Genomic DNA, 6,943 nt, shown 5'->3' with positions numbered 1-6,943 from the left:
GCGCTTCCGGCGTCCTGAAAGGGGGATGATCCGTCGCGTGTGGAAGCCCCGTGTGGCCCCGGTGCCACAGCTCACAGTGCTCTGAGAGGAGGCCCCGGAACCTGGCTTCTCCCTTCTGGAAGCTGGTTTGGTCAGGAGGCTCCTTGGTGTCCGGAGGTGACCACTGGGCTTTCCTGCCCCCGGTTCTCCCAGTGTCCAGCCCCGCAGACCCACACCCGCTCAGGGCGGGGTCCTCCAGCAGCTGCAGAGCCGAGACTGTCTCCTCGGTGGCCCTCGGGCACGGCCCCTCAGAAGCCCCGAGCCCTGCCCTGACCAGGGCCCTTCACTGGGTGAAGGAGATGTTGCTCCTGTCAGCACCGACCCCCGAGGAAGCTCCTGGTGTGACGCGAGGCGCTGCTGGCTGCTTCCCGGGGAGGGGGGGTAGCTTCTCTCCTCGCAGGCACCTCCCTTCCCACGAGTGGGAAGGACCGAGCCTGCCCCTGCCCGGGGGTCCTGCCCTTTCTCCCCTCCTGGACGGTCACTCAGGGGTTGGGCTGTTCTGGCTTCCTGCGCCAGCCCGGGCTGGCCCTGCAGGTGGGTGGTGCCGGCAGCCAGACCCCGTGGCCTCCCTGGAGGGGTCTGGTGGACACGGTGATGCCGGGGTGCTGGGTGCTGGGTAGCCCCGCTCCTGGATGTAAGGAGAGTTGGGTGACTGACGCTCTGGGCGTCAGTCAGCAGGGGGTGCGGGGGAGATGGGATGTGAGCCCCTCGGGGGAGACGCAGTGGGCAGAGCTGCCTGTGGAACAGGGGCCGGGGGTCTGTCTCTCTCCGAGGCTGGGGGATGTGCCCAGAAGCGCCGGGTCCTGGACCAGGGGCTGGGACAAGGGCTGGGAAGGGGAGCAGAGGCCCTATGGGAAGGGGGAAGGGAGGGTCAGCCCACCTCTCCGTTGTGAAGCTGCCACTGTTCCCCTCTTGGGGTGATTGCTGTGGGGTCAGCTGCATGCTGGGGGGCGTGGCCAGAGGTGCTCACTTCTCCGCCCCCCCGCCCCCCACATGACACAGTTTGGTGAGCAGTCAGCACTGAGACAGGGAGGGGGGGTAAGGTGGGTGCGACCACTGGGTGAGGAGTTCACGGAAGCTTCCCAGAGGAGGTGGCCTTTCAGGAGGGCAGGGTTTCTTCAGGAGGAAGGGCAGGGAGGCTGTGCAGGCAGAGTTGTTGAAGGAGGAATTGGGGGGGAGGGGCAGCATTCAGGCGTCCTTCCAGATCCCCTGGGGCATCCTGGCAACAGGGACCATGACCCCTAGGACCTGGCACTGCTGCACCCACGTCTCAGCTGCCTCTTTTCTCCGTGGTACCTGCCAAGTCCCCCCTTCCCGGGGCCACGGTGCCTGCCCCCGCTCCCGGCTCTGCCAGCCGCCCCCTCCCCGCCCCGCTCTTTCCTGACTGCACGGGTTCGAGTCGCCCTGCTTCCCGGGGAGGGGGTCTGGGTCCCAGGATTCCCAAGGTCACAGGTGGAGGCAGGCGGACCAGGAACCAGCCCCCCTCCCCCGCCCCGGCTGGGACAGGCCTGGCCTTGGAGCCTCAGTTTCCCCTGACTGATCAGCGTCCTCAGTGGGGTGTGGGGCCCCTTCTCCCAGGAGGATCAGCCCTGGGGCGTGTGTCCGGCACGTTCTCGTCCTTCCCTGGACTGTGAGGGACAGAGTTTCCGCCTCCCTGGCCCTGCAGCGCGAGCAGAGGGAGATCCCCGGGTCCCGGCTCTCTCCTCTCTCCCTGCAATGCCCGAGTCATGCCTGCCGTCTGCGCGCTGGGAAGCCACCTTAGCCCAGAGAGTGTGTGCACAGTTCTCGGTGATACGATGCAAACGGTTGGGGAGTCACAGAAGGTCACGGGATCGCGGTCGCTCCAAAACCAGACGAAGGAGTGCGGCGAGCCGTTACTCATGATTGATAGCCTCTCTGGCTCTCACCCGGCCCCCAGGAACGGAGCCAGGGCTGCGGGAACCAGGCAAGGGCCTGCCAGGGTGTGTGTGTGTGTGTGTGTGTGTGTGTGTGTGTGTGTGTGTATGTGTGTGTGTGCAGGAGGATGTGAGAGTGGGAGTATGTATGTATGTATGTATATGTGAACGTGTGAGTGTGCTACGGTATGTGAGCATGATTATGGATGTGTGTATGTATATACATGTGTATTAGTGTGTGAGTATGTATGAGTCTGTGTATGTATGTGAGTGTATGTGTTAGTGTGAGTATATATAAGCACATATGTGAGTGTGTGTGTGTAGGAGAGTCTGAGTGTGTCAGCATGTATGCAAATGTGAGCATGTGAGTGTGTTAGGGTATATGTGAGTGTAATGATGTGTATGTGTGTATGAGTGTGAGTAGTGAGTCTGTATATGTGTATGTATGTATGTGAGTGTTAGTATGAGTGTGTGTTAGTGGGAGTGTATGTGAGCACATATGTGAGTGTGTGAATATATATGTGTATGTATGTATATTCGTGAGTGTGTATGTGAGTGCATACATGAGTATATGTTGGTGTGTAGGTGTGAGTCTATGTTCGTGTGTATGTGTGTATGTGAGCCTGTTTGTGCATATGTTTGTGTGTGACTATTATATGAATGTGAGCATGTATACACACGTGTTCATGTGTGTATGTTTGTGAGTGTTTATAGGTGAGCATAGGTGTGTCAGTGTGAGATGTGAGTCTGTGTTCGTGTGCATGTAAGTGTGGGTGAGCATGTATGTGCGTACGTGTGGTCAGCATGAGAGGAGAGATGCTGAGGTAAAAGTCGGCTCTGTTCCTGCTCCGCCTCCTCCTAGCATGACCCCTGACCTCCATCTTCCCCTTTGGACCAGGGGCGCTTGAGTGGCCCTCACAAGCCCCCTGGGGCTTCCCGGGGCTCAGGGGTGAGGAGCGCCCTGGGCGGCAGTGCCTCGGGCACAGGGTGGTCCGGGCACGGTGCCGGGGCTCTGGCGAGGCCGGACTGCTCACCCCGCTCTTGCCGGAACAGAGACCCCGAGGCCTCAGGCGGGCGCAGATCCCTGGTTCTCTGCACCCCTTTCCTGGAGCCCGGGAGGGAAGAGGGCGTCTGCTCCTGCCAGCCCAGCAGAGCTCGCTGCCCCCCCCCCCCCTCGAGGGAAGCAGTGCCTTCCGGAAACATCTCTGACAACCGCTGCTCTCAGGAAGCCCGCATCTGCAGCCCGAGGCTCTGGGCAGGGGTGGGTGGGCCGAGCTGGAGCTCCTGGGAGGCTCCTCGGGGTCCGGGAGGGTCCAGTCCATCGCGATCACCAGCACCCGCTCCTCTTCCCTTCAGACCCCAGACGAGGTTGGCCACCAGCTGAGGGTGACGGCCCCGAGAGGGGTCTGGGTCCTTCCGACGTGGCTTTGGCGCTCACCCGGCAGAACTGGGCAGCAGAGGTCCTGCCCACACCTGGCAGGCCGGCAGAGGCGCCCTGCAGGGGGAGAGTGCCCGCTGGCCCGGAGGATGGCCGATTCTCGAGCCCCTCATCCCCTGCTCTAGGTGACGTGTCTGTCTGCCACAGAAGCACAGCCCTGACTCGACTCTCCAAGACAGGAGAGGAGAATCGATCACGGCAACAAATCCAGGGTGGCCGGTGGGCAGAGGAGCTCTGGGCAAAGCCGATTCCTCCCAGAGCCACGTTCCTCCACACTTAGTCCGTGCCCAGCCTCAAGGGCTGCTGGCCCGGTGCAGGCCACTGGCCGAGAGTCGGGGAGGCCTCCTGACACTCTCCTCCTGCAAACCACAAGTTTCCCAGAGGTGCGACAGGAAGAGCAAGTCGGGAGCAAAGACACCTGGAGCCCTGGGGCGGGGGGCAACCTTCGAGCCCACCCTGGCCTGAGGGGACCAGGTGAGTGGGGCGCCGGTCTGTGGCTGTGAGTGGGCGTGCGTGTGCCAGGGCGTGGGCAGCTCTTCCTTCAGTGCGTGTCCCCGCGCTCAGGGCTTGCCTGCTGCTCGGACAGGGTCTTCTCTGCGGGGGGGAGGGAGCGGATAATAGTCCCTCTCAGAGTGGCTCCTTGTCTCTTGAGTGTGAGTACGTAGGTTGGTGGCCAGGGCCTGCCGTGTGCCCGGTGATGCCCAGCAAGTCCACAAGCCCACACCCTTCACTCTTTTCTGGTTCTTGTGGGAGTAGCAAACACTGTCATTGGGGCCAGAGGAATATCACACACACACAAACACACACATGCACGCGTGAACACACATGCAAACACATGCATGCACACATGCACACACACAAATGCACACATGCACACACAAAACACATGCATGCACGCATGCACACACAAACGCACATGCATGCATGCACACACAAACACACGAATGCACGCACGCACACACACAAACACACATGCACACACACACACACACACACACACACACACACACACACACACACACACACACACACCCCAAACATCACAGCATCGCGCTCAGTGGCGGGAGACACCGGGTTCATCTGAGGACACCCGTCCGTGCTCAGGACACTATCCACGCGGAGGAACGGGGAAGAGCGGCCCGGCTGGTTTGCTGATTGCCGCGAGATCTTGCCCTGATCTAACTTCTGGTTTGCCAGATAGCGGGGAGTAGTTGGGAAGTGGTTGTTTGCGAAACTTGGAGAAGCATTGCCCTATTTTTCTTTTCTTTTCTTTATAAAAAACTTTTTGGACCACACCCGATGATGCTCAGGGCTTACTCCTGGCTCTGCACTCAGGAATCACTCCCGGTGGGGCTCAGGGGACCGTATGGGATGCCATGGATGGAACTCGGGTTGGCTGTGTGCAAGGCCTTGTGACGTGCACAGTCTCTCTGGCTGTGGTTTATTATTATTATTATTAATATTAATATTATAATTATAATTATAATAAAGATGGCTTGGCTGTGCTGCGTCAAATGGGGTTGGATCCTACCCAACAATGCACGGGAGCTAGTCTTGCCTCTGACCCCTGGCGGTGCACTTGTGGAAACCATATGTGGTGCTGGGGTTCAAATGGGGCTAGCTACATGCAAGGCAAGTGTGTATTCGGAAAGTCTGTGTGTCTCTCTGGCTCTGCAGAATGTTCTAGTGTGCCCAGGCTTTGTCAGGAGTCCAGCAGTCCTGCTTCCCACCCCCAGGTTGCCTCTCCTAATCTTTCTTTCTTTTGTTAAAATTAAAAATTTTTTTTTTGTTGAATCACTCTGTGATGCACAGTTACAAAGCTGTTCATGATTGGGTTTCAGTCATACAATATTCCAATATCCATTCCTTCACCAGCATATGCTTCCCGCCACCGATTATCCACTCTCTCACACCTCTCACACACTCTCTCCATTCTCTCTCTCTTTCCATTCTCTCTCTCTTTCCATTCTCTCTCTCCATTCTCTCTCTCTCTCTCTCTCTCTCTCTCTCTCTCTCTCTCTTTCTCTCCTTTTGGGCACTATGGTTTGCCATACAGGTACTGAGAGGTCACCATGTTTGTCCCGTTACCCACTTTCAGCATGCAGTTCTTATCCAGAGTGATCATTTCCAACTATTGTTGTCATGGTGGCCCCTTCTCTATCCCTTCTCTATCCCAACCGCCGCCTTCTCCCCCCTCACTTGAAGCCTCATCTTTTGAGACTTCCTGGGGTGACCTCGCCTGCCTGCCTGGCACTGTTGGGGAGCTTCCTTCCTGCTGCCGTCCTGCCACGGTCTCCTCTTGCTGGGGGGAGTGGGGGAGACACTGCGGCCATGGGTTCCATGAAGACTGGGCCGGCCTGGGGGCTGCCTTCACGTCCCTCCTGCAGTCGGGAATCAACGCCAGGGGTGAGGACGTCTTCTCTGCGACAGGGCCCAGTGTCGGAGGCTGTCTGGGGCCGAGAGGTGAACTGGGACAGGGCAGGCTCTGCTCTGTTTGAAGGGTCACAGAACGGGACACTGCCAGTGGACACGATGTCACTCTCTGGGGCTGTGCGCAGGTTTTCAGGCTGAATTGTTAGAGGGAGTAAAGTGAGATGGAATAACCACATTTCAAAAAAAAAAAAACAAAACAAAACCCTAAGTTAGGAAAGGAGACAGAAAGACGAAGAAAAGAGACTTGCTTTTTTTCTTTTCATTTTGCCTTGCAAGGTAATTTGAAAAAAAAAAATCACGCTTTGAAATGTTGCCAGAGTGAATGAGTGAAAACCCGGGCAAGTTCTGTGAGAATCCGACTCTGGTTTCAAATAAGGTAAAGAGCAGGGCTTTCCCATCACTCAGCAAGACACGGAGCCCCGAAATTTCTGCAAAATTTGATTTTGTTCTCCATTTCAAGGGGGAAAAAATGGATCGTGAACTGTGTGAACCCGGTTTCCTGGCCACGGCAAGTTCTCAGCACAGGGACTCAATTTTCAGAGGCGCCCTCAGTGGGGCCTTGTGTCCCCGTGCCGTGCGGGGGCTCCCCTGACATGGAGTTCTGGGGGTGTGTGGCCGGGAGGGGAGGGAGACTCCATTCAAGTTGGATGGGAATATAATTGATATTTAAGTCTCTCTCTGGAAACTTAAACTTTGATAGTTTACATCTCCGCTTAATAGCATATTAAATCATTTTATAACCCTTAACAACTGTTTAATCTTTTCATTGTTGAAAAATGAGGTAATTGATCTAAGCCATGTCAGGAGATGCCAGGAAAAACTTATTTCAATGTACCACCCGTCACCCTTGGCATTTGGGGGTTTCCAGGGGGCCCATGTGGGCTTTGGAGGGCCCACCTCTCCCACGATGGGGGTCTGACTCCGAAGGGGGCCAGGGACTAGAACTCCCTAGCCCGGGCATGGAACTGGGGGAGCGGGTGTTGGTTGGGGGGATTTGGATGTGAGGCGGGGGTGCTGCAGCCACCTACATCTTGGCTTTTAACTGGGCATTGTTGAAAACATGATTTCTGGCCGACAGAATGTCCGAGATCTCTCACTGTGTTCAGCAAAGTTGTTCGTGTACCCTCACAATCAGAGA

This window comes from Sorex araneus, chromosome X (assembly GCF_027595985.1).
Source record: "Sorex araneus isolate mSorAra2 chromosome X, mSorAra2.pri, whole genome shotgun sequence".
Classification (NCBI taxonomy): domain Eukaryota; kingdom Metazoa; phylum Chordata; class Mammalia; order Eulipotyphla; family Soricidae; genus Sorex; species Sorex araneus.
Note: the sequence above shows the minus strand (reverse complement) of the source record.